General features: G+C 37.6%; 1 long non-coding RNA gene across 1 annotated transcript in view; it reads left to right on the forward strand.

Moving 5' to 3' along the window:
• Positions 1-439: 439 nt before the first annotated feature.
• The window catches only part of LOC148959505 (uncharacterized), a 50,416-nt gene continuing 23,263 nt past the window's right edge, over positions 440-27,592 (forward strand). The window contains exon 1 of the long non-coding RNA XR_016144130.1: positions 440-2,042. This is a non-coding gene — a long non-coding RNA (uncharacterized LOC148959505). The remainder of the gene's footprint in view (positions 2,043-27,592) is intronic.

Genomic DNA, 27,592 nt, shown 5'->3' on the forward strand with positions numbered 1-27,592 from the left:
CTTTGCCAATAGGTTCAACAAACTATGAAAGAGTTTTTTCAAAGCTGAGGATTGTAAAAAATCGGCTATGGTCAACGATGGGACAAGACCATCTTTCCTCTCTGATAACAATCAACGTCGAAAGTGATATTTACAGTCGATAGACTTTGGTGACATCATCGATTTGTATGCTGCCACACCTCTTTTGAGAAAGATGCTGCTTGAGTTACAGTTTATATAAATATCATTTAAAGGAAAAATATTCTTTTGGACGCGTTATATCTATTTAAGGTTTAGCATAAATAAGTGCAAAGTAATTATGATGCGATTTAAAACTTGCCAAAAAAAACTTTTTGCTATAAACAGCTATAAACACTAACGTGACAGTTTATTGTCTAGTATAGCGAGAAGACTTGTAGGGTGTAAATTTATAACTACTTGAAGTTTTGTTCATTTGGTAAGTTTTGTTAGAATAAAGGCTATTGTTGAACCTGAAGGTGTATAACGAACGATCCATTCGTTAACGATTTCCAGATTCATTCGTGATATTGTAGTATCAAGTGTTGCAGTATATGCAGCAAGGGTAGTCTTCAAGAAATGTATTGAGAAAAAATTTGTCGGAAAAATTTTCAGCTCTGCCCCCCAAAAAGTTAACTCCCACTGCGCCCCTGGATGCGTTTGACCACCCACTCAAAATATCAACGAACTTTGTATTTTTTTGGGAGTAAATGTTGGATGAAATGTTGGATGCGTTTGACCACCCACTTGAAAATGTCAACAAACTTTGTATTTTTTTGGGAGTAAATGTTCGATGAAATGCTGGATGCGTTTGACCGGGTCTGACTGTGTCCTTTTTGTTCCGCTTGTCAGAAGACGCCATGATTGAATTTGAATTGAATTTATTGAGACAACATAATCAAAGAGTTTTGTGAACATTCAAATCACGCGAGAGAACTAAAAAAGACATCTGCACGCCAACCGCAACGTTGCTAAAACATTTACACATTGCCTCAGCGACAATTGTAGAGACTATGAAAACCTGAGGACCAGAGCTGTAATTAAAGTTAATTCCATCGCGGGGGCCCCTTAGTTATGATAAACAACACCCTAATCTCAGGAAAAACATTTTGGGCTTTTGGTGCATCAGCCCTTGTCTTGCCTGAGCAATGACGCAATTTTATGGTCGGTGTTTGATTCCATGGAAAAAACTGCCTCAGTTTTTTACCCCGATAATCAGACTGATACACCTGTCACACAATCGAATGACTGTGTGAGAAGAAGTGAGACAGGAGAAGGCAGAAGGAAGTATGTAACGGGATATAAGCAGGAGGAGAAGTGAGTACAAGGGGACAGGGATGGGAAGGGAAAACGCGTACAAACAACGCGTGAGTCTTGCTGCAAAATATGACATGACCCTAGCTGCATCACTGTACTTAAACAAATATGCCAGGAAAAGACCACCTAGAAAATACCACAAGGTGATTAGCAAATAGCTAAGGTAACATGATATCCACAGCCTACTAAGGATATACGTGTGGGACCATCCGATTCTAGGAAAGGGGAATCTGCGCACTTTCCCCGCGGGTATTAACTCGAATTAAACGATTAATTCCCATGTAATTTGTCCATATAAAAGGACTGCGTATACCCAACTTGTCAAGCCACCCATCAAAATAACTGTTTGCGATCGGTTAGTATTCTTGCGATGCAAACCTGCTTACATGAAAAGCTAACTTCGCAGCAGGATAAATAAACAGAACGACCGTAATAACTGGGGCGATGACATGAAAAATCACATGTTTCTAAAAATCCCCGCAGAGTCGCTTGCTATAGCTTGACACATTACCTTTAAGGACACATTAACAATACATCATAAATTCAACACAGTTTCTAAAGCTTACATGCGGGGAATAAAATACTGAGCAGCAGTGGAACATTTCAGACCGTTATAGAGACATTCAGCAATAACGAAATCTGTGTTGAAGGCCGATGGTGCATGGTGGAGAAATCGCGTAGTAAGGTTCCCGCCAAAGGAAAGTTAACTGCGGCGACGAAAGAAACAGGTACGTCGCCTTCTTTCTAGTAGTGACTCTGACGTTATCATTGCTATTTTTGAGGATTGTTGTTGCTTAGCAAGTTGTAGGCCCTAGTCTAGGTAGGGCTAGGCTTGAGTATTGTTTTGGCGTCATTTTTTTCCCAACGTTTTGGTTCCTATTTGTTTGGAATTCAATTCATTCCCTAACCCTTTACTACAGTTAACAAATATGGCGCTCAAATTAAGCAAACACCTTTGGGAAAAATTACAGGTAGAGAAAGACAAAGACATAATGTTTGTTATTACGAAATATCACTGTACGTAGACTTTCGTTTTCAAGTCACGACACACGAAGCACGAAATTGAAAGCGTCAACGCAGAAGCTCTTAAATCAAGAAACATTGAAAAATCTGAATCAAAATAAATCATGTCATAAATCAACGACACCGAAAGAGAACTAAATTGGCTGCCAATTTTGATATTTGCTTCTTATTTCACGGCAAGAAAAGCCGACGTTTCCTTATAGTTTTAAATAAAGAAATTACTCAGAAACGAACAGTTTCTACCAATCTCACCAAAAAAAACTTGTAAGAAACTTAGAATTTCTGAAGCAGTTTCCGACATCATAAATCAGCAGAAAGGTACATTTCCGTTTCCACCAAGTGCCACAATAGAAACGTTGGCATTTCTTACAACGGAAACGATAAGAAATCTAACATTTCCCATGCCATTTTGACAGAATAAATTTACGTTTCCAAAAAACCCCCATTTTCTTATTTACAGAAAACCTCTGAAATTTAGCTTTTTTATCGGCAATTTATACAGAATAAATTGAAATTTCCAAGAAATTCTAATTTCTTACTTACTTACCTTATCTTTTTTTAAGCAAATAATACCGAAGAAATCTGATTGTCCGAAAAACCCTAGTATTCTTTTTTTGCCTTTGGAAACGGCTCAGAAATTTCAGCTTTATTTTATAAACATTGATGTTTTTAGAATTTCAAACTGTTCTCCTGAATAAAACCACACGTAAAAGATCGGCAGGTTGAGAAAATATCAGATAAATTTCAGAGAAGATGTTCAAAACTCATTTCCATGAAAATTATCAGAAAATGTAACGGTGAAGGCATCAATAATACTACTAACAATAATATAATTTCATATTTTATGCATACAACTACAGATAAGAAGAGTGGACTGACATGACATGAATGGACTGTAATTGCCAAGTTAAGATAAGTCAACACTAATAGATGAAACTATTAAAAATAAACTTATGGTATAAACCTGTTTAATTAAGTTCTCGGGAAATGTTTTTGTTTTCGTCCTTTTGATTGCATTCGTTTCATTGGAGAACTCTTCTATCCCTTCAAATCTGGTTGCTTTCTTCTGGATTTTTTGGCCTATTCTCTCATCAAGCAAACCAGTGAGTTGATGCAGAGCTTTTGATCCCCAATGGGGGATTTGATCTTGAGAACATCCCCATGGTCCTTTTCATCACCATAAAGCTGATCACTGATAATTGCATTATCCTGCTGCCCAAATCTGAAAATTAAAATTTGAAGAGTAAATTGTTAAAAGCATGTTAAAAGTAAAGCTTAATTCAGATTTACAATGTTATCATAAAATCAGTTGTAAATTGGAGTTTGCGCAGTAGCTAACTTGGATGAAGTTTCCAATGTGAAATGATTTTCTACTGACCCTTCATTAAGGTTCAAATGTACATACAAGACTTAGCCTTTAAACAAAAGCTAACTTTAGCGTGCTCTTACTTTTAAAACAGAATATAATGGTCATCTGAGGAATTTAAGAAAAGTCATCCACTTTTTATCTATTTTCCGCTGAAATCTGTTTGCTTTGAGGTACTTTCATGCAGGGGTTGTGAGCCAGAACTAAGAAATGAATTACATAAAAGATTTTGATAACTGCAGACCTATAATCAATCAGGTGCCCGCCAAACCAGGCGGGAGTTAAAAATGCAACGGCCTTCGGTCGATATCTTGAATCTCTTTTCAAACATTTAGATCATTAACATTTTATATATGCTATTGTAGTGACTCTACTTAGGCCTGTTTACATCAATTTTTCCTTCTCTTTCATTCCATCATTTTCCCACATTCTCACATTGCAGCACAGGCATCCTCTACGTCACTCTCATTTCACGCATTCGCTAATTCATATTGTTTACTTAATCTTTGCCAAGCTATTCAACTTACTCATCTACTCTACTCGCCCTTCCTATCCTTTGTTTTCCTTACATCATTTGTGCTAATTTTAGATATTCATTTCTGTATATAAGCATGTTAATTTATATGTAAGTCAGTCAGTTCATAGTTTAGAGTTCAGTTACAATCACGCAACGCACTGTCTCTCTCTCTGGCTCCGTGTTCTCTGCACGTAAAATAAGACTCGCTGGGTTTGGAAATGAGGTTTGCTAACGAATCACTGTTATTTTGGCTCTGTTCATAAAGTTATGAACAGAGACCAAAATACAGAGGTTTGATGAGGAGAGAACCAGTAAACATGTGGCCATATCTCTGCCATTTCGTAATACACTTGCCTGATTTTGCACATTTAGAGGTATTTCATGATGATCTTTCAGGTTATTGAATCAAAATTCAAATATTCTAAAAATAGATTTTTGTGACGTCATCACTTCAATCATGTTGGTAGCGCTCGGGGTCAAATAGGGAACGGGGTCAAATAGGGAAATCGGGGTCATATAGGGTAATCGTTAATAACTCCAAAAATTGGACAGATATCTCAAAACCAACCTCAGAATCGGATTCGGCATGCCTCAATCTACCTTTTAGATGCTTATTTAATTCAACTACGGCAATTTTTACAGAATAAATGATAATGTTTTTCTTCTACGTTAGCTTGATGCGTGTCTCCTCCGTAGCGACGGGAGCAAATAGGCAAAACACATTGAAAAGCATCGATTTAACTAAAAATAAATAGCAAAAGGTAGAAATATCAATATAAAATACACATTCTCTTCATATTCATCCAAATTTCACACATCCTGCAACGAGGGTTACAAGTTTTCTCTAAATAAATCAGCTGAGTGATCGACGCGCTCGGGGTCAAATAGGGAAATCGACATTTGGGGTCAAATAGGGAAATGACTAAAAACTGCAAGAAACAAGCACGAAAAAGAAAACTAACCTCATTCCAAGGCAATGAGTAATTAAATCTGCTCTTTCTATCCGTTTGTCTGCTAGAAATCAAGCTATATCGATAGATAGATACAATTCAGACAACGTTCGACACGCACTTAGGCCCTTGTTTACAGATTGATCTCCTCCACAGTTTCGGGGTCAAATAGGGAAACAGCTGCCTACAGCAATAGACAAAGGTCTATTTCTGTGTAAAATAAGGAAAAATTCGGTTTAAACTTTTCAGAATCCCTTTCTTGTTTATTTGCTTCCGATGTCATTATTACAGCAAAAGCTTTAGTATTTTTCAAATGTTTGCTTTTCCAAAGCCATTTTAAAATAAATAATCTAACATCTCTACATGACATGATAACAACTCTTAAAGGCTGATACATAATTAGATTTTCAAATGTGAAATATCTAGGTGATTGCGCTTCATTTTGTACTTCCTTTCAAAAATTTGGAAAATATGTTTTCCAGCTTTCATGATTATTATGTTTCATCTCAATTTCTAGTAAAAGTTGTTTGTTGTCGAGGTCTCTTGGTCGTACGGCCTATGATTTTAACCCTTTTCTTTGATTCTTGCTGCCTAACTGCTGCTAAAAAACAAACTCCTTTTTTCCTGGTGTATTCAGAGTCGTCACTTGAGGGGGGTAGGATGGGGTTGTTCACCTTTTCGCAGGGCAAAACTGATTTTTGCAGGGCAAATGTTCTCTACCAACGGATCTGTTTTGTTGCTTTTCTTATGCAACTGTAGCAAGAAAGTAGGTTATGCTTGTCATTTGTGACACGAAGTAGAAATTGCCAGTTTGATCTTGGGCTAGATGGAATAGATTTCTAAATTGATTCTGATTTCTTTTTACCTTAAGTGTTAAACCCCTTTGTTTATGTTTGTGTCTTACAGCCCTTGGTTTATTTTTGTGTCTTGTTTAAAATCCATACTAAAAAGACCAGCACCGCTTGCCAGAAAACTAAGACACTGTAAACGGGGCTATATGGGTAAAAATTTGATGGAATAGTTATGCATATTTGGGTTGCAGATGATATAGGGTGTATTGAATAAATTCCAGTAGGTTTTCAAGCTTGTGTTTGCCATATGAAGATTATGTCATCGATAAATCTTCTCAAAACATTCCACTACGCCCCATCGGGGCATTGCTCAAGATATGTTGTTCTATTGTTGTCATGAATATGTTGGCAAAATTTGGGGCAAAGGGCTTCCCCATTGCGGTGCTTTAAGGGAGGTTAATAAAATTTACCATTACACTCTTCTTTATAAGAGCCAGTAAATTGCAGTTCAGGCTTGTTGTTCTTAATTTTTTCGAAAATCTGACGCTGAATTGTTCTTGATTTGTTCTTAAATTTATAGGGTATAAGCAGTGCGATTTCTAGCTTTTCGCTCTAGGGAGGTGTCCAGGCCTCATTTGCCAAAAAAGTGCGTGAGAAAACATATATTGGCTGCCATGTTTAAATATTCACCGAAGAAGCATCCAAATATGGCAAAAAACACCTAGTTTTTCAGATGAAACATTGTTCAAAGTTACATTTTACAGTAGCTCAGCCTCAGCTTGTTCTTAATTTGTTCTCAACTTTTGAACAATTTTGGAGCTCATTTTTTTATAAAATTGTTCTTATAAAAAGAGAGTGTAAAGGCAACATAATTATGTTTGAGAATAAAAATCACCATCTCTTGTATTCGATATGCTGCAGTGGCTTGGTGGCAGGGGGGCCATGGGACCACGGCCCCCTTGACTAGAGGAGCAGTTGGAGACGTATGCCAAAAATGTCTTCTATTACTTTGCACTCGGAACGCCAAAAAACCTGAGTGTAAGCTAAAGATCTTCTGGCCTGATTACATTAAATGCACCCTGGCAATCAATATAGCAGCTTCTTGTTATTAACATCGATGTAAACCAAAGGTCACTCTCTCTTTATCTAACGCATGAATCCTCCCCTCCCAAATTTTTTGAAAAAAAATCGATCGAAATGTCTATTCTGAGCGGTGTAGTAATTTGTGAAATTTTAGTCTGGGAGATGCATTTTTAGCGATTCGATTTCGTGGCACCTCCTCTGTCCGATTCAATAGTGCGATTCAATGCTTGAAACTTACAAGAAGTTGAATGATCTAGTAACTACTAAAGAACAAGCCATATTTGTATATCATACATTCGATAAATACGATGAGACTAAGCTGATACTAACTAAGGATAAATATAAAACTAAGGGCTTAATAGTAGAGATGGGCCCACAGCACCACCTCTACAATAGAAGGAGTGGATGTTGGTAAATCTTTTAATTAAAAAGCAATGATTACTCGATGATGGATAGATTGTAAGATATGAAAATAGACAAACATAACAAGAGGAATTATGACAATAAAAAAATAACAACAAGAGGAGTCATTGACAAGTGAAAATTGCGTGTTCTGCTCATGACAGATTTGTAAAATTTAATGGAAAGGGGTGTTAATAAGCGAAATGGGGGGGGGGGGGTGCAAATTCTTCTGAAATTTATACACCGGGGACCCGTCTATTAGAGACAATAGAGCAACAGAATGAAGAAAATATTTCCCCAATAATCGTACAATTCTTGGCTACTTTTTATGTACATTTGGTAACTTGAGATGAAGAAGAACCAACAATTTTTTATCTAAGGCACTCCGTGTTTAATTTTTTTGTAAAAATGAAACTGATGAAAAATAACCATACAATTATTTCGTTAGGGGGGTTGGATTGAACCTCTCAACGCCAAATAAACACACCAACGTCCAAGGTTGTCTCAATCATTGAATTGTTTGCAATTATCCGCAACCGTGAAATGTTTCACCAATATTTAGCCTCCTCCTAAATTTATTTCAAAATTTGGTTTGAAAATAATAACAAGACAAATGGCACAAATGTCAGAAGACAGGGCTCCTAACAATTATTGGCTTTAGGCAGCTGTTTCCCTATTCGACCCCGAAACTGTGGAGGAGATCAATCTGTAAACAAGGGCCTAAGTGCGTGTCGAACGTTGTCTGAATTGTATCTATCTATCGATATAGCTTGATTTCTAGCAGACAAACGGATAGAAAGAGCAGATTTAATTACTCATTGCCTTGGAATGAGGTTAGTTTTCTTTTTCGTGCTTGATTCTTGCAGTTTTTAGTCATTTCCCTATTTGACCCCAAATGTCGATTTCTCGTTTGTGAAATGACAAATGTCGTTTGGGGCCAAATATTTGACCCCAAACGGTAACTTCCACGTCGTTGCATCGAAAATTTGATTGGTGCCAGATGCGGAATAGGGGGGCGCTGTAGGTGCTTCAATCAAGAAAGGCTCGCAAAACATGAATAACATTTTCAAAAGATCAAAGCAAAATTGCATTAAATTACACGCTTTTTATAAGAAGGCTTCCTGTTTCTTACATTGTTCTTATATTTTGGGCGAATTTCAGCCTGATTGGTATTTTTATGAGGCTTTGCGTCCCTTCTTTACTATTACCGTTACTCTTTACAGCTAACAGCATTCATGAAAAGAATTCTTTTTGCTAGATATTAGATGTATAAGCATTGTTAGATATATCACCAATGGCGTTTCTACGGGGGGGGGAGGGAGGCGGGGATGGGGGGACATGGCCCCCAGAAATTTTCGCCTCTTTTTTGCCCCCTCTCAGTTTTTTAAAAAAAAATTCTATTAAAACTTCAAGATTTTTTCCATAGCAGTTCAATCGCTTTTTGACTTTGTTAAGGATCTTTCTTTATTTTGCTCAATGCGATATTATTGCATTTATTTAACAAGCTAGGGACTCACAAGCTGAAATTTTGGCTCTTTGATGTAGTTACCAAGAAAAATTAATTCTTGACAATCATTTTAATTCTATATTTGTTATATATTATCACGAAGATACACCTTCTTGGGGTGGGGTGTGCAGGGAAGCCCAAGATTCTCCGCATCCTATTTAAACATTTTTTCACTCTGGAACACAGCGCAGGGAAATACCAATACCATTATAACTCAATCAGAGCCTGCGACGAAGGGGGCAGGTGGAGCCATGGCCCTCTCACTAATTTGCCAATCGATAAAGCTATTTTCAACATCTTTTGCTATGGGCGTTAAATCTTCCCCTGGCCCCCTACTTTCAAACCTGTGTCGGAGCCCATGTCAATTTCTAGGAAAGTAGACTACTTAAATGCTAGCCAATTAGGTTGGAAAGTTTACATCAAAACAGCGGAGAGGCTCAACACAGGGGATTTGCCAGAAAAATTTCTTAGGGCAAGCACAGTCACGTAGCTGTGGAAATCAGCTGGGCTGGGCAAACAGCTAGAATCATACGACGAGGGGGCATGCTTTCATAATTTTCTAACAAAAACTCGCACACGTTTCCGATTGCTTGCTCTTACATCAGCTGAGAATACATGCTTGAAAATTTTGCTGTCTCTTTCCAAATTACCCTTGTCAATTGGGTAATTTTCTGTCGTTTGATTGTACATATCCCTTGGTGTCTCCAAGATGGCCCTTCACGGAGAATGTTGCAAAAAACACTAGTAAAAGTAGAGATTGGCTACTTTTTGGCATTAACAAAGGCGGGGCTAGAGAATATTGGATTCTCGTCGTCCTATTGTTTTGTTCCTGTATATCTTTCATAACAACACTCATTGCAAGATTCACAGCATCCGGCGGACAGCCTATCCTGCGGTTCTTCCTTCTTACACACAACGAATAGTTAGATGTCTCAAGAAATTTAAGACCAAGAAAAATAAGTCAAGTTTATCTCTATATTGAAGAGAAGGCCTTAGGTGAACTCAAGATTAAAGGTAATGTGTCCAGCTATAGCAAGCGACGGGTTTTTTAAAAACATGTGATTTTTCATGTCATCGCCCCAGTCATTACGGTCGCTCTGTTTATCTATCCTGCTGCGAGGTCAGCTTTTCATGTGAGCAGTTTTGCATCGCAAGAATACTAACCAATCGCAAACTGTTATTTTGATGGGTGGCTTGACAAGTTGGGTATACGCGGTCCTTTTATATGGTTACATTACCTTTAATACTGGCATTGTTAGTCTTAATAGTGTTACAGCAAAGATAATGTCAATGTAGATTTATGCCATTTGGCGAAGCGAAACGAAACGAAACGAAACGAAACGAAATGAAATGAAATGAAATGAAATGAAATGAAATGAAATGAAATGAAATGAAATGAAATGAAATGAAACGAAACGAAACGAAGAAACAAAAAGTGAAATATTACGAAACAAACGAAAAGGATAGAATTTTTGGTTTTGGAATGATTTTTAAAGGAAAAATTTGAAAAAGTGATATTACTGTTCCAAGTTACCGTAAAAGCTCTACTAAGCCCCTCTTAAATAAGACCCGACTTTAAATAACCACTTTAAATAAGCATTATGAAATACCTCATAATGTACATAATCGTCCTTGCTAGAAATTCGTTTTTTTTGGTACACACGTCCCGAAAAAAACCCATTGCATGAAGAACAAACTTTTTACAGTGCACTGTTCGGTAACAAACAGTCATCTGAAAATTATTGTTATCATAATGAACTTCCTAAAACTCAGCATTTTCATTTAAAAGACCAAGTATTTAAGAGCTTGCTTTTAACAATGAAATGCCAGATTTTAAAAAATCTCAAAATCTACTGAAAAATCCCAGAATCTTCTGCCTCAGCATGCAATTATTTCAAAATCTATAAATCTCGTACACCTTTTTTGGGAGTGATTCACCCCTCGGATAATAAGATTGTGTGCATTAAATGCGGCCCATGTAAAGACGTACTTGTACGCCAAAGAAGTCAGTCGAAATTTGTTATGATGATTAAATTAAATTTCTTCGGAGTTAATTTCACAGGGGCTTTCGTGCTTTAACTAATTCGCTTGAAATTGTTGTTTTTTCTCATTCGTTATGGAATCTTGTGCCACGCTTCCTCTCGGTTTCCTTGTATCTGTTCTTCTGGTTAATGGGCAATGTGGAGAGTCTTGCGGGTATTAATGCTTGTGACAACAGTATTGATAGTATCATTGAAACATTAGAGAGTGATGCCCTTAAAATTGCATAATTAAAATTGCAGTTGCACTTATAATAAAAGTAATAATATTTCTTTAAATACCGGAAGTGTCAGGATAAAAGAGAGCTGCTTGGAGTGATTCGGGACAAAACATTATTCTTCAAAAAGTACTGTCCTCTTGTTTGGATGTTCTGCGATAGAACACTTATTGGTAAAGTTAATTGTATTCACGAACGGGCATTGCGGATAACTTATAAAGATATGAAATCAGATTTTGACACAATGTTACACAGAGACAATGCGGTCCCATTCCCTCCCAAGTAGCAAACATATTTGGGGGTTATTGTGCAACTTCCCTTAATAAACACTTTTTCATTTTCATTCAATATCGCAACGTAAGCTGATTACCAGCTTGGTATCTTGTTGGAAAAGTATTCACGTCTACAGTTTGGAGTGATTTTCATAGAATATTTCAAAGCTGCAGCCATGAAGCTGGAAATTGGCATGCATCCACGACTAGCTTGCGCAATCCCAGCTCATTACGTTGATAGTGAGGCAATTTTTATATAATAAATCAGTTTTAAATTGAAAAGTTGAAGAAATGTTCGATCGGGTGTCCTCTGGACCGCTTGGAACATTGCATGGCGTTTTCATGTGCCTAAATACAGTGGTGATTTACATGAGAGGGCGAAGAGGAGGATGGCGCAAGTTGGTGAAGCTCAAAATTAATTTATTCATTCATTTTGGACACATCACATCATATATTACTTTAAGCACAGTCTCACCATTGGCGAATCCTGTTAAAGAGTGGTTACCTTATAATCTTACTGTGTTGTCTACATTTATCGTATATTACCCGGAAAAAGTAATTTAAACCATTGGAGATCGGATGGAAGTATATCTAAAACATTATAAACACTGCCAATTTAAGATTTATTAGTATGGTACCATACATACTATGATAGAAAAGTATATCAGCAATTAGGTCAAACATCCTGATAAGCCAAGTTTCAATTCATTTGAATGAAACATACAGAAAATGGGCATACCGGAAAACAAGGACCCATGACGTTAAGGCAGGATCAGGACCGAGGACCAGGACCGAGGACCAGGACCGAGGACCAGGACCGAGCACCAGGACTGAGGACTGAGGACCGAGGACCAGGACCAGGACCAGGACCAGGACCCAGGACCTAGGACCCAGGACCCAGGACCCAGGACCAGGACCCAGGACCCTGGACCAGGACCAGGACCCAGGACCCAGGACCAGGACCCAGGACCCAGGACCAGGACCGTATATGTTTTCGACGACGCACTCGCAGTTTCATAAAATCCAAAACTGCACATCGAACAAAAGACTGCACATCATTTTAGGGGGGAAAAGAATCTGATTTTATTTCTGACTTTCTGTGAAAAACGAAAACTCGGGTAGCTCGGGAATATGTAAATGTGCGATTAAACGAAAGAAACGCCTTGAAATGTGAATTATTGGCCATGCAAACCTGACGTGGTTGTTTTAGCATAGATGGCTATTGCTATTCTTTTGTAGGATCGGGGTATATTTTATGCACACTGCAAACCAAGAGTGAGGGGGCTAAAACGTTTTTTGGGGTGGGGCGCTAAGCATGCTCATAATCAAGAACGAGGCGATTTTGTATGGTTTTAAGAACAGCCCCCTTCCACGGTGCCAGTATGTCTATCATTTCAGATTGACCCATTGTGTCAAAAGTCCTGATCTGGATTTGAAAAAGGTTTACTTTTCCATAAAATGTTACTACTCTGAAAAATACCACTACATCTTTCTGAAAGCGGTCTCCTTTTAAATAAAAAGAAACTAATGCATCTGAAAAAGAGCAGAAAAGAAATTTCTTTGGAATCTTATCCTGACACCCATAAAGCGGTTTCCCAAGACAATTCGTCTCATTTGAATCTTCTATTGAAAATTTGCAGTACATAATGTCTTGGCAAGGTTTCTGATGACCCAGACAGCCAAGGAATGCCATTTTTCAAGTGACGGAAGAGGAGACCAAGGACTCATAACCCAGGACTCATAACGTTTCTGTGCTTTCTGTGTTCTAGAAGTAGGAATGGCTTCTTTATTGTATGCTTGTAATTGCCGGCTGCAACATGCATCAGAAGTCATGATCTTGATCTTGAAGTTATAAAAATTTTGTATTCCGGAAAGCGTTTCTGCTCTGAAAGAGAAAAGTGGCGACAATTCATCTAATTGCACTTTTGAGCACTTGTAGCAGTGTAATATAGGTACTTATTTCATTTAAGGTCAGTCTTGCCTTTATGTTTATATTGTTCATGCTTCTCTTTGTTTAGGACATATTAGCTTGTTGCGCTTTAGTGTTTTCCGGTAACGTAATATTTTACATGCCCTTTCAGGGGCGGATCTAGAAATTATTCTGAGGGGTTCTAAAACGTAAGGCTGGTAACCCAGGGTGTTGCTATGCACAAACTCCGTACCCCTGCTAATAAGCCATAATGAAATGAAAGTCTTCCATAAACTAAAAAGCCTGGATGCCTTGATTTATATAGTAATTTTTGGTTTCAGCTTTTATGCCAATTGAACGCAATTTGCAGCTCGCCCCTCTTATATTCACTTAGGGTACAAAAGTATAGAAACTGTAGTCAAATATGATATGATGGCCCGCAGTGGCAAAAGGCCCGAGCCCACAAATTTTCGAAGCAAAATTTAATTTCTGACTCTTTGCAGCCATTTATTAGAACTTGATCAGCTTGACCAAAAAAATAACGTGGCTGGTGGAATGAAGCCCTTGAAGTGCAGTGCAAAAGTTGAACACAGGGATTCAAACACAGCATGCATCGACATATGACGCCAAACCAAACAAAGAAGGCCCTGAACGTTTCGCTATGGGCCTGGCGTTTTGAGTATTTTTATGTATTTGAAATTCTTAGAGAAAAAAATATTCGCAGGAATATAAGTAGGTATAAAAAGGAAACCCCTTTTGGTCGATAATAGTAAGGGCAAGTTTTTGATATGTTTTTTATGTAGTTCTTGAATGATTAAAAAAAGAATAACAAGGGCTCGGGCAAGCTTTATCCTCTGAATATAAATCATACCTCATGGTCAGGGGCGTAACTTGGCCAATAGGTTTGGGGGGGGGGGGGGTGAAAAGGGTTTCTGCCCTGCAAAACTGAGTGGTGCCCTGCAGACCTCGTAGCAACGGTTTGTCTATAGGTTACTAGTGAAAGCTTTACCAGTGTACACTGGTCTTTACCAAGGACAAACTTCTAAGCAATAAAAACAAACTTGAAACTTCATTGCCTATGAAATATCTATTTCTCTACTTGAGCGTAAATTGTTTCTTTTATATTCACTTTATTTATTGTTGGTTTGCGAAATACTAGCTAATAAACAGCTAATTGGGGGGGGGGGGGAGGGTACATGATGTAGACAGTGCAACGAAATTTAGCCCAGTGGGGCTAAGAATCAAGTTTAGTGAGGTAGGAGGACCCACCATGGTTGGGTCCGACGTGAAGAAAATTTTTTGAAATTATACCTTGTAAAAGGGCTAAAAAGCATCTTTCAGACAAAAATTTAGCAAAATACTATTGTGCTAAAAGAACTGATTGTTTATTGAAAATATTATTGTTTATTGGGAAAAATAGGGAGGGGATAACCAGGGCTGGAAAATGTCCGGCAGCGCCGGCAGCTTGCCAGGAAAATGTTGATGCTTGCCAGGAAATTTTTAGCGTGAAATCTCCATTGCTTGATTTCAATATGAACATTAAATTCATGTTAGAATATTTCTATGGAATGCTGTTTTCTTGCGATATACATACATACTGTATAATTTTTGTTCTGCACTACTAACAAAAAACGAAGATTAGCTTTCAATCATCTGGTATTATAAGCGTCTGTTATGCCAAATTTCCGTGCATGTTTTTCAGCTACTAATTTAATTCCAGCAAGCTAAAACAAAGTTCATTCTCTTTTTTACATCAGCCATTCTATTTATGTAAAAACACTCAAAGACAGCCAATCTTGTTACGTCAATTGTTTTGAAGGTGAGCATGCCCCAAACCTATGTGGATGTGTCCATCATTATTCGTATTTTTCTACTGGCATTCGCATATATTTTTCATCACTTGCTTAATAGAATGTAAGCGTTTTGGTCTTAAATCTTTGCCTCTAGCACCACCCCTGATTTTAAAATTTTATTTCAACCATTAAAAATAAAATAGTATTCTTATATGTTGTATGAACTGATGATAAAAATGAGCAGCAAACATGAAACCCAGAGCAAGATGTATCGATATATCATTAGTATGAAATTGATATGATATGAAATTTAATCAAAGTTATTATAGATTTCAGATCTACTTTCTTTAACCTTGAAAACAAACTATGAGTATCGTGCTTGATCACGTTCTCCTTGATCATCTAATACAGTATAAACAAAATGATTCCTGTTCGAATAGCTATGATCAAGATTGCAGGACCAACAATTAGTTCTTTCTAGTGTGACAGTTTGTTTTTAGGACAAATTTTTAAACAAATCAAGCAACTTGAAATATCAATTTCAGTGGCTGGAAACTTTCTCGAAGCTTCACAGAAAATCTTGAATTTTTTATTTTGCTGCCAGGAAGAAAAATATCTTTTCAAGGCCTGGGGATGTCATGCTAAAACTCTAGTGTTAGACGTTGGGGAAGGAAAGAAACGACAACCTTTTGTTTCAGATTGCACGTAGTTGTGAATGACAGGGGGAGATGTTGTTTTGATTGGGAAAATTTTATTTCCTGAACAGAAATGTGCAGTTTCTTGCATCGAGAAGGCCATGTTTACACATCCAAAATTAAAACATTGCAATGATACAGAAAGTGATGTACTGAATTAATGCAAATAAAAGAAAAATAATAAAAATATACGTGAAAAAGTTAGCAATTATATGAAACAAAATCGGTATCTTAACGATTTATTATGTTTTTTAGTTCATGCACTGTTAAAAAGTAATAGAAAAAATGATAAAAAAATTCTTATCTTGACCAAAGTGAGGGCCTTCAGCCTCTTATTCCCCTCCAGTGACGCCGTGCTTGTCATGAAAATAATTTACAACTTAAATTAACTTGTATGGACTCAACCTTGCCCTCGTAAACATATGCATCAATTTGTGCATCCATTGGCTATGACTTTCGGTAAGAAATGCTTTCGCTTTGCAAATTACGGAGCTTTTCCTTACATATCTGTTCCGTTCTCTAAAATGCAATGCCAGGAAGGGAGGTTCATAACAAATACGATATTTCCATTTCAAAATTCCTAAACGGCTCTTCACGAACTTCAGAGGTGGCATTTCTGCGTGGCAATAAAGCTCTTCTTGGCGCCCTGCGAAATCTTCGATTGCCCTGCGAAATCGACTATTTTTTGGATTGTTACACACCCCCCACACCCTCCCGGTAGTTTCGCCCCTGCTCATGGTCTATGAATATGACGTGAAACACGGAGTTGAAACTTGAAACCGTTCTGTTATATAAACCAAAGCGTTTACAAGTTCTGCCGTTACAGCATCGAGCATCAGTTAAAGATCGTCAAAAGATCCACGAAAACATATTGCAAATTTGCGCCTAAGCATTCGTCGCGTGCTGTATCATAATTCAACTCCCCCTGTTCAAGCTCAACTCCCCCTGGTCATAAAACCACTTATACATTTGACTGTAGATTGAAGCGAAGAAACTCACCCTGGTTTGTCGGTATTCTTTGATGTTTTGGATTTTTGAAATCCATGGGTTCTCGCGCCAAAGTTTAGAACCCCTCGACCTGGCACCGTGATTGGCTAGATTCACTTCCACGGGTGCAGAAACTCGTATAATTTACAGGCCACGGGTTCCTTAAGTGGCTGTAAACTATATAAGAGGAGACAATGCTTTCCGAGTCTGTAGAATGCTATACAGGACAACCAGGGGGAGTTTCATAACACTTCAATGCATGGACTGAAATAACAATGTTGAACAGTTGTGAGACGGGGCATTGAAGCGGAAATAACAATTTCAGTTGATGTGCATACTTCCCGGTATTATTTAAATGGTTTAAATAATAATAAACAAAATTGCGGTAGAATAAGCTTTAATCCCCAAAAAGTTTCGAGCCCCCTTCGCACCCCACTGGATCCGCCCCTGCCTTTTACCCTACAAGGTTCCCCCGCGTATCTTAATATATCTAACACCTCCTACTAGTTCATTTACGTATTGCACGATAGATACCGACAATAACACCGGCAATTATTGATGTTTGTTTGCTATATTGTAATGCTGTTATATAAAGTAGAGTAAGGAGAAACAGAGTTAGTTAGATAGAAGCGTGGTGCTTGCGAAAGGCCACTGCAATCAAACATGTAGACACTCACTCGCACACACACAAAGAACGGTCATGGATTGAAAGGCTAAGAAAGGGCTGATGGCATTCAACCCAAGTGGTTTGTGAAAGCACTCGAGGTTTCGTTTCATATATATATATAATTTAATGGCGTAACAGTGCTTGTGAAAGGCTGTTTAGTACCTAAATTTCAATATTGTATAAAAGAACGTCTTAGCTTTGGATCGAACAACATAGATTTGGTGTGTCAAAACGTGTCGTTTATTCGCTCGGTCAATCGCTCAAACAACGAATGGTGTCAGAGGTTTTACAAATATATATATATCAAAAGAACATTTTACAGCAGCAATAACTTGGCAAAGTTTCTGATCACCTAGACAGCAAATGAATGCCATTAGAGGTGCACGCATGATCAGTCACGCGACAGACATGATTTGTCCATATGTGCAGTGCCAATTGTAGAAGAAGTTCAGACAAGCAAAATCACTCATCAGGATCACAGAATAGAGATCGCGGTTAAATTCTGTGTCGCGATCGACGGTTCTAATGTCTTGCTATTTAAACATATTAAGACTACTTATGCTTTAATGGGTTTTTTAATGATGTGGGCTTACCAAAGTTATAAGGTTTGCCAGTGTGCATCAAATATACCCCGATTCCACTAAAGAATAGCAATTGCTGTGCTAGCCATCTATGCTAAAACAACCACGTCAGGTTTGCATGGCCAATAACAGTGCCGTCGGAATGAAATTCATATTGGGGGTGGGGGGGGGGGGGGGCTGCCCATTGTTTTTCTTTAATGTTGTTCAAGGCAATGTATGGTCCAACAAACCGAGGAATGGTGGAAGATTACCTTTCTGAGTTCATGTGGAGCCAGCGGGTTAGAGACAATCCATTTTTTAATTTTTGGTACCAAGTAGCCACATATCTATATCCTTTACAATAATAAAAAAATTTCAAGTTCCAAAATGCATCATCTTTGTTTACTTACAACTATATAAAACATAATTTAATTCCGAAACAATTATTAAAGTATGCCTTACCCTACCTTGGTGAAAAACCTTCTGATTATGCGTAAACTATTGCGTGGTCTTTTGCAGACTGCATTCTTCCATTGTACAATATTTTTAAATATGAAAACCCATGCCCCTACCTTTGAATTAGAAAGTACCGACAGTAACTATCTGAATTCTGCCGTATGAATTCCGCCTTGAATATGCTATAAATATAGGCACTGAGTATTTATGTATACACTCATTTTTTTTAAAAGAAACAAAGGTCGATGTTGAGTACTCCAGTTTCTTAATGTTCTGGAAATTTTATTACTCGTTGTTTCTGAAGAGTTTCTTAATTATGATGTCATAAATTTTATATTCGGGTTCCATATATCAGGGGCAGACTGGCCGGTCGGGCTACCGGGCGATCGCCCGGTGGGCCCTCCAAAAATTATTACAATTTTTTCTTAATTTTGCTATTAAATGAAAACACATATTATTTGGAAGGGCCCTTTTCCGTGGATAGAGAATGAATAAAATGATCATTTTGCGGTATTCAAGTACTGAAAAAGCATTTTTCAAAATTTGGGGCCCCATGTGAGCAAGGAGAATCCTGGGCCCAGGGCTAACTGTCTCTTATGCAATAATACGTTATTTAACTGGAAGTTCCAAATTCTGATGAAGGTGGTAAAAGGTGGTAAGGACATGACAATTTTTGTGGCTCAATTTCTAGGAAGGTACATTGTTTTAATGCTAAGCAAATAGATTTGAGAGTATAGATCAAAACAGCAGAAGGGCTCAACCCCCTAGGCTCTGAAAATTTTTGCTGCAGTACATCCATACTTTGGTCCAGTATAAAACATGAATGATTTGCGAAAGATCTTAGGTATAAAACATCGGTGCTTACGCCAAATTTTGGTGTGTCTCGTCGACAAAATTTCGGCATAATTCCATTGGCGTGGTCTAACTGTGCCAGTTTAAATTCGAAAACATGCTGAAGTGGCGAAAAGCATGCGAGATTTGCCCTGACGATTTTTGCAAAATAACAGGCCCATAGACACTGAGGGCAGGGAGGAAATGCCCCTCTCAATATTTTGCAAAAATTATGTTTGAATATCTTATAAGCGAAGCTTGATCTGACAGTATTTCGTAAAGCGTAAGGCAGGTATAGAAAAATTTATATTTTTTATCCATGCCCTCCAATCCAGTTTAGCAGTCTACGGGCCGGCAAAAATGAATAAGTTTTTAATGTCTCCCATTGTAAACTAAACAATAAAAAGAAACGAGATACAGCTGGAAGACTGAGATGTATGCTCATAGAAATGTAGACATGATTTGACATCTAAACATAGAAAGGAAGACTCGCTACTCTTGAAATTTGTTTACTGAGAACCTTTTTTTACTGTCTTCAATCATTTTTTAATTTCATTTCAAAAATCTTTACACACGAATTCCCTATCAGCTATAATACAAATAAAATAAACTACTTCTATTACAATTACTTCTTTAATATATATAAAATAAAGGTGTTGCTTTTCTACCTAGGGATCGTGTTTTGTTTAGGGAATTTATTAACTTTGCAGGAATCCTTTCAAGTTTCTTTTAAACATGGAAATTGTGGGGCTCATTTTGATGTTTCTTGGAATCTCATTCCATGTTTTGGCCCCAGAATGAAAGAAACTTCCCTTTGAGAATTCCAAATTTTGCCTTGGGATCTCAATATCAAGCTGATTTCTTGTCGAATACCTGGATATCTCTGATCTAGTAATAAATTTACCTTAACGGCTGTCAGGTAAAAGACCATTCATCATTTTGTACGTCATTATGGCCCTGTCATTTTTAATTAGATTCGAAACTGAGTGCCATTTACAGATTCACCCGTCCTTAAATTTAGCACTTTCAATTAATATTTGAGCCCTGTCTTGAAGACGCTGAAGATGTTCAAGTTTTGTAGCGGACAGACTTCCCCATAATTCATCACCGTATCTTAGATGGCTCACGAAAAGTGCCCTGCAAACCTGGTCCAATTTCGACTGAGGGAGTATGTTTTTAAGTTTCCTCAACGTAGAAAGACCACTTTTAAGTTTACACTTGAGCCTCTTGTACTGCTTGTTCCAAGATAGGTTTTCATCGATAGTGACCCCGAGATATTTTACTTCATGGGCTCGTTGGATTTTTTCTCCATTTATTTCCACGTTTATCTCCCCCTGGATATGGTTAATTCGTCTTTTATGACCAATGGCCATATATTCAGTTTTATTGGTGTTCAGACTAAGCTTATTTTGCCACATCCACTCTGCAATGTTCTTACCCTCAGTTTTTAAGTCATTGCACAGTTCCTCAATGTCTTTTGCAGAGCATGTTATGCTAGTGTCGTCTGCATACATATTTGCTGAGCTTTTCTCTAAGCATCGCTCAAAATCATTTACGTATAGGATGAAAAGGAGGGGCCCAAGACACGAACCGTGGGGAATACCGCACTGAACCTTCTTTTGTTGTGAACGGGAACCATTGATTTGGCAGTATTGTATCCTATCAGTTAGGTATGATGTAAACCACTGATGAGGGGTTCCTCCTATTCCATACTTTGATAACTTAGAGAGCAGAATTATGTGATCCACAGTGTCAAATGCCTTCTTTAGATCAAGGAAGATGCTAATATTTATTTTTCGTTTATCGGCATTTGAGAACCATGAGTCAGTAACATTGAGTAATGAGGTCAAAGTGTTGTGCAGTTTTCGAAATGCGTGCTGACATTTGGAGAGCATGCTTTTTTCCCTCAGAAAGGTGGAGACTTGATCATGTGCGATTTTCTCGATTAGCTTGGAGAATACCGAGAGTATGGATATTGGCCGGTAGTTGTTCCAATCACTTTTTGATCCGGTCTTAAAGACTGATGTTACCCTGGCTACTTTCCATATGTTCGGAAAAACACCGCTTTCAAGAGAGGAATTGAAAATAGCTGCTAATGGCTTAGATAAAATATCAGCCGCGTCTTTCACTAGTTTTACTGGGATCTTATCATGCCCTACAGCTTTAGAGCTTATTTATCTCGTTTTCAATGAGTTCAGGATCAACCCTTTGAAATTCACAACTAGTTTAAACCGGCAGTCCCTTGATGGGTAGGTACTTCAGTGGGTCATCGAAATCTTTGGTTTCAATATTTTCGGCTGGTTTTGGGCCTTTGGAGATAAAGTGCCTGTTAAAGGCCTCTGCAATTTCATCAGGCTTCTCAACACGTCGACCTTCATGGATAATTGACAAAGGAGGACTATGATTTGAATGTTTGTCTAATACCTAGTTTATTATTTTTCATATTCCCTTCGGAATATTTGAATTGTCATTGGCGCCAAATGGGTCAAAATTTCAAGACGGGACAGAATCTTGTGAAGACCCTAAAATATCATCAAGAGTTGGATATATCATCAAGATTAGAATATATCTCTCTTTACAACAAAAATTCTTGACAAGATAGCATATATTCATTTCTTCATGAAATTTCTAGTATCTTTACCAGAATATTTGCACAACTTCTTGATGAGATTTTCGCTGATCGCTTGATGAGATTTTCAAACTGAATTTTGTCCCAATCGGCATGTTCACAGAATGGTCCGCAAATTGTGAGCCCGCAAACATGCAAACGAGGCCTTTACTCAAATGAAACCCAAATATGGCGTTGGTGTTGCTAATGATCGTGGGTGCGATGCAATCTGGTGGGTTTTTGTTTGAAGACCTGAAAAGGTTTCGTTTCTGTAACGACGATTTAACGTATGATTTACTGCAAGCTAAAGTCGAAGAGTTCATCGTGATCCTCTGTAGCATTTTTATAGGCATGAACCATGTGGAAACGGAAATGGTGGCCTTTATTTATGCTCTGAACAATCTAAACTTGTCACCCCTTCCCTAATTCGGCAACGTTTCGCCTGCTACTGATGTTACCATCTTGGTTGCTGCGCAAATAATCAATAACCTGGCCGCTCAACCATTGATCGAAAAAATATCAATCTCTATTTTGCTTTGACTGAAAAATTACATATCAAGATTTTCTTGAAAAACGTAGATATTTCTTGAATAACTTTCTTGGATATTTCTACCCTGGGTGCCAGAGTCTCAGTGATTGAAAAAGGTGAACCTCCAAATACCTTTCGCCATTTTCTATCACTGAAGCCCACTTTAAAATAAAAGTCCTTCAGCTAGAAAACAATAATTCCCTCCCCCCGAAATGTCATCATTTTCTCTCATCTCTTATTCTACGTCAGAATTAAATTTCCAGTGAAAATGATGCTGACCTGGACTAAGGATTGTAGATCCCCTTGGTAAATCTTTTACACCTACGCCTACATCCCTGGTGGCTACTAATTTGAATTAATTGCAATATTCCAATAACGTTTAACCCAATTTTTATCCTTAATCACTTCCTATGCAAAAACATGGTTTGAAACATTTTGGTACCTCTTACAGACCTCTTCTATTAAATGAAAGCAGATTATTCATGTAACTTTCATTTTTTTCATTTGTTTTCCAAAAATCATAGTTAAGATGGTAGATGTTGCCATAGCAGCAAACATCAAATATAAACTTGTAGATAAGATTATGATTATGTATCAAGATATTTTAAAGCCAAACATGTCTAAAAGTGACAGGACATGGAAGATCTATGAAATGAATTGACAGAATTTTTGTCATGGCAACCGTTGCCATGGAAACTCTAAAAAACCTTTATTGTATAACTGCTCATTGTAAATTTGAAATTAAAAAAATCACCAATTAATTTTGATCCTCATAACAAGATGAGCCTTCACTGCAAATTTCAATGAAATATGTCCAACATTTCTAAGATATCTTTTCTATAAGATAAAATAGTCTGTTTTTCAAATCGGCCAATCAAAGTTTTTGAAGCATATAAGCATAGACCACTTGCATTGGACGTTATTTCTCAAAGCTGTTAGACCAATTTACATGGCAATCCTGCTTATAATAGATAAAAGAAACAAATTTCCAAGAAATAGAAACTAATAGGATTACCTTTTCAGCTCTCATCAAATAGCATTGCTTAACTACACAAAAAGTAAAATTTTAAACTGCCAGTATTAAACGGCCAAAAATGGTTTCTTCGCACAATGTACTTCTATGTCGTTTTCATTTACAAATACTACCTCCAGTTCCTTGCTCTCATCACTACAGTTGTTCTTTCTTCTAGAAGTAGGAGTAGCTTCAGGTTTCTTTGATGTCCCAAACGCTCCTGACAAATAGTGTTTTCCAACAATATTTTTCGTCTTCCTTTCATGGCGGAGCTGTCTTCTTCTTCTTCTATATTTGCTTTGGCATTTTTTTGTGCATTATTAATTCTAGATGAATTTTCCAACCTGTATCCTGTCATTGTATTAATGCCAAGGTCCTCAACTCCTAGTCTCTCTAACACAGACCCCATACTTGCTGCACCTCTATTCCAAATGAGCACTGTGATCGCGGTGGCCGTTTAAAGCTTATGATATCCAACAAAAACACGTTTTGGACATTTCGCCCAAAGGGATTTGTTGATGGATTCATTCTGGTTCTGAGTGTACCCTTTCAGACATCTCTGCAGAAGATTCTTGTCACTAAGTCTTTCAAATAACATTTTAAGTTCTTCTCTAGAAAGTGGAGGCAGGCATTTCTCAGCTGAGTAAGTATTTGTCTTACAGGGAAGATCTTGTTTTTACCGGCATCAAGAATTTTCTCCATCAGGACAAATCCTATGTTGTTCGGAAAGACTTTCATTCTCACCAGCAATACAGTGAAAATATATAGCCCAAACTGCATTGTGCATGGCTGTCAAATTGTTTGAATTATTTCGTATGGCATAGCCAAGGTAATTTTGAAATGAGTCAGTTACAGAGTCTGTTGATCTTTTTCTTCCACCAATGGTTCCACCATCAGCAAGTGTCTTTCCTTTTGCTTTAAGTTTGAGGCGTCGAAGATTTGTTCCCATCCGCTTCTGGATATGGCCAACAAAATCCTCTTTACAAACCAAATACGATGAACCATATTCTTTTGATAGTGCTTCTGACACAACTCCATAGGATGATGAGTCACCATCACCTACATAGGTTGTGTACTTCAGGTTATGTTTTTCAATAGACCTCATGAACATCAAAGTGGCAGCTTCTTTTTCCATAGCTTCTGATGACTGGTGGTGGTTGACAGAGCATGAGTCACTATGGCTTTGAAACAATGTCTTATATCTTTGTGAATTTTTGTCCCACAAGCTTCGTGACCTACATTCAAAACACACATTACTGCGCACTTCAAAATTCAGCACCTCACCAGTTTCTATTGATATAACAAAAACAACACCAAGAAGGGATGAGTATCCACGCTTTTGCCTAGTTCCATCAATTGAGATTGCCACAAAAAATATATCTGTAGTGGCATTCATGTCTTTGCAGGATGGATCCTCTTGGATTAATTTTTTTTTTCAATCTTTCTGCAGACTTTTTCAATGCATTTTCACATTCGTTGTTAGCTGATAGCTCAATTTTTTTCATTATGGCTTGATATGACTTAGTGGCAACTGGTTGGGGTAAATTCAAAGCAGTACATAATTTATTCAAACTCTGCTGGCCATTTCCTGTCAAGATACCACCTTGTGTAAGCCGTACATTCACTTCACAGTTCCCTTTCTTATTTTCAATTTTCTTGATTGTATGAAATTTAGTCTCATTCTTGCAAAATTCACATCTCAATAGGAGACATTCATGTAAACCATTCCTTTTGCTGTTATCTTGATAAATATCTAATTTACCCTCAGAACTTCTACACTTTGCACATATAACAGTGTTGTTGATAAATTGCCGAAGACAATCAGTGTCAATTATTTTGTAACCATAAGCAAGTACTTCCCCAGTTGGTGTTTCTTTTCCCAAATGAAGTGCCCTTTTTCTTGTCATAATCTGGCTGTCCATCTTTTCCAAAACTGGACAGTTTGATGATATCTTCTCAGAGGATCTGTTTGGCTTACCAGGAGATATGGCAGTTGATAGGCCTTGTCCCAACGAACTCGATTGCTGGTCCTGTTTTTGAATGCCATAAAACATCCTCTTTCTTTTCTTTCGATGTGTTGCTGCTTGCTTTGGCATCGTTAATTTGGTTATTTTGTTACGCGAATGATTCGGTTTCTCCTCTGTGAACAGTTGAATTTACAGTTGAAACAAAAGTTAAACCGGAGATTGCCTCAAACACGCCAAGTTCCTAGCAAACAAAGTTCTTCACATAGATTGTCACGAAAATATGGCCACTGGATATCAAATTTGGGGGTCTTTGGGGCAACTTGATGTGTTTTTTGCATGGAAACAGTTGCTAAGGAAAAAATAAATTTGGTGCTCCCAAATAGGACTAGTTTTACCAACGTTTTTAATAGCTATATCATTTTCTAACTACACCATCTTAAAGATCGCCACTTTGACAGCAAAAACATAATTTCCTTAAAAAATAAATTTTGACAAAAATTTTTGGGCATCCAACAAACAACTTTGGGGATACTCTTAAACTTATTTTTGATTTTCGGGGCCCTTTCTTGACAAATTAGCCCAGGCCCTAAATTTGGAGCCAGTCCGCCCCTGCCTTATGTTTAATTTTCAAGCTTTTTAAGGAAGAAATTTAATTGAATGTTAGTAACAATTACAGAAGATGGAGGGATTTTCACAAGAAATTAGAGCATTGTGTGTATGAATTCTTGTTTTAGTAATTTTATTGGCCTTCGTTTGTATTGGCATGCCCCGAATCTTTGTTTTTGTTAGACAATAAACCGAAACTGTTTGTTCTGCGTTCTTCACGAATAAACGTTTTTCCAAAAAATGCACAATGCAGATTATATATCAGCATCTCATCTTATTTTAGAAAAAATTAGAAAAGTTTATCTTTCTACCTTTCTGAAAAAGGACAGCACTAACATTATTAGGGCCCCTGGACCCAAGCATAGTGAGGCCCTCTTTATCAAAAAATTTAAAAGCCCGAACATTATATTTGTAGATACCAAGATAGAATAAATTTCACGAGTCATTGAAAAATTAAATGAAAACTAAAAACTTTGCCTCTGTACCAAAATTAAGAAAGATTGTAATAATTTTGGGAGGCCCCCCTCTTCCGCATCTGGCATCAATCAAATTTTCGATGCAACTACGTGGAAGTTACCCCCTGGAATGCCGCGTTCGGAAGTAAGGTCGACGACACCACTCATTGATGTGTCATATTGCTGAGGATAGTGCTGTTGTTGTTTTGGTGACGGGGAACCGCTGAACTGAGAAACATGAGAAGATTTCTAATTGAATATAGCCCCCCCGTGAAGGTAAATTATAACAAACTTTATACCATATTGATGGTTTTATCAAGAGCTACCGTTTGGTATATAGTATTAATGTATATGATGTATGGTTACTGAGAGGTGCGAAACTGCAATAGCGCCAAATTGCAATAGCGCCAAATTGCAATAGCGCCAAAGGGCGGAAATGTCACCTTGACCTTTGCTACTTTGGCGCGCACATTTCCTTTCACAATAGGGCAGTCATTGTGAAGTGACGAATTCTATCAACTGCCATCAATGGGCTATTGTTTGATATTCTGCCAGCAGCGCGCGAGCATGGTGTAGCCTGCATCACAGACCAAATCGAAACCATTGTCAGAGAACTATGGCACTAAGGAGAAATTCAATATTTTACTGAAAGCATCCGATTAACCGACAGAGAATTTCTCGAATAGTATTTGCAAGGTTTTCATAATCGAAAATTACCAGACCGCAGGAAGATTGTAAAACGAAGCATACACTTTGGCGCAAAGACTGATTGATTTCGAGCAAAACCTGCTTCTCAAAGAAAGGACAAAAACCATTAAATACTAAGCCCTGAGTCCTATCTTAACAGTCTTATGGGTCAACTTGCTTTAATACCTGAAATTCTCAATAACACTTCTAAATTATATGATGGAAACAGCCCGTGAGCAAAAAGAATCGCAAATTTTAGTCCTAAATCGACATTTTTCCCTTGAAATTCAAAATTAAAGGCAAATCAAGCAAACGTCTAAAATTCGTAGCAATTCGATATTAAAAAGA

This window comes from Rhopilema esculentum, chromosome 10, assembly GCF_057945365.1.
Source record: "Rhopilema esculentum isolate cy_ngs chromosome 10, ASM5794536v1, whole genome shotgun sequence".
NCBI lineage: Eukaryota > Metazoa > Cnidaria > Scyphozoa > Rhizostomeae > Rhizostomatidae > Rhopilema > Rhopilema esculentum.